Below are 1,521 nucleotides of genomic sequence, written 5' to 3'. Positions count from 1 at the left end.
GGAGGGATGATTGCAATGCATTTCCTCTTTAAGGAAATATTTGTGTATCTGATATTTCCAAAAAATAGCATTAACAGGTTTACTTCTGTTGGATTGTCACAAACCGGCAGCAGCCACAGGCAGGCAATCACTGCAGAGGAGCCTTTTCTAGTCCACCTTGCAACATTTCACTTCAGGCTTGTTATAATTCACAGCCCCAAACCAGGAAATGCTGTTTAGGATGAACCTAAGACAACTTATACATAATTCGAATCAACTTGAATATGGGGCCTATGATTGCCCATTCAAGAAAAACTGATTGATGGCATCAGTTACATTCACAATTAAAGAAAATATGTCATAAACCTGAAAAATGCTTCTATGATTGTGACCAAACACCTACAGTAATTTAAGCATACATAAAACGAAAGGAGTGATATAATGGCCCTACCTCCAGGCCCAGGAATTGGAACCACCTCTCCCAGGATCCTAAAGGGCCTAGATTCAGTATCCCCGAGTACATTATTCTGACTCTGAAAGAACAGTTCCCATTAAAGTCCGAGTCATTTTTTAATGGAGTATTGAAATTGGACTTGGGACTTCCCTGGTGGTACAGTGGATAATGATCTGCCTGTCAATGCAGGGGACACAGGTTTGGTCCCTGGTCCAGGAAGATTTCACATGCTACACGGGGCAAGTAAGCCCTTGTGCCATGACTACTGAGCCCACAGGCTGCAGCTACTGAAGCCACGCACCTAGAGCCTGTGCTTCACAGCAAGAGAAGCCGCAGAGATGAGAAGCCCACGCACCACAACAGAGTAGTGTCCCTCGTCCAACTAGAGAAAGCCTGTGCGCAGCAGTGAAGACCCAGGGCAACCAAAAATAAAAATAAAACTGAGCTTAAACTGGCTAGTGTCATATTTGAAAGGCTTCCATGTAAAGCACGATGAAAAGGACTGTAGACAGAGCAATATAAAGGTTAAAATACATATTTCCTGCCCTCCAGGGACTTCACAGTTTAGCTGAAGTCATATAGCATTTGTAACCCATGATCATTTGGGTGGCATTGAAAGACACACAGTGGGTGAATAAATACAAACGCACTTTGGGAATTTGGGGTTCTGTGGGTTTGGGGGACTATAGGAAGGGAAAGCAGGCTTGAGCTGGCTGACTGGCTGGTGGGATGTGGTTAGAAGAAAGTGGGGATCAGTTCAGTTCAGTTCAGTCACTCAGTCATGTCCGACTCTTTGCAACCCTATGGACTACAGCATGTCAGGCTTCCCTGTCCATCACGAACTCCCGGAGTGGAAGTGAGAAATAGATTCAAGGGATTAGATCAGATAGACAGACTGCCTGAAGAACTATGGACGGAGGTTCCTGAAATTGTACAGGACACAGGGATCAAGACCATCCCCAAGACAAAGAAATGCAGCAAGGCAAAATGGTGTCTGAGGAGGCCTTAAAAATTGCTTAGAAAAGAAGAGAAGCAAAAGGCAAAGGAGAAAAGGAAAGATATACCCATTTGGATGCAGAGTTCCAAAG

At 44.3% G+C, this 1,521-nt stretch overlaps 1 protein-coding gene across 1 annotated transcript in view; it reads right to left on the bottom strand.

The window, feature by feature from the left end:
- CAST (calpastatin) overlaps positions 1–1,521 on the bottom strand; it is a 188,348-nt gene that overhangs the window by 135,563 nt on the left and 51,264 nt on the right. The gene's annotated exons all lie outside the window — the stretch shown is intronic.

Source organism: Bison bison, unplaced genomic scaffold, assembly GCF_000754665.1.
Source record: "Bison bison bison isolate TAMUID 2011002044 unplaced genomic scaffold, Bison_UMD1.0 scf7180017864533, whole genome shotgun sequence".
NCBI lineage: Eukaryota > Metazoa > Chordata > Mammalia > Artiodactyla > Bovidae > Bison > Bison bison.
The sequence above is the reverse complement of the archived record's forward strand: the minus strand, read 5'-3'. Positions and strand labels throughout refer to the sequence as shown.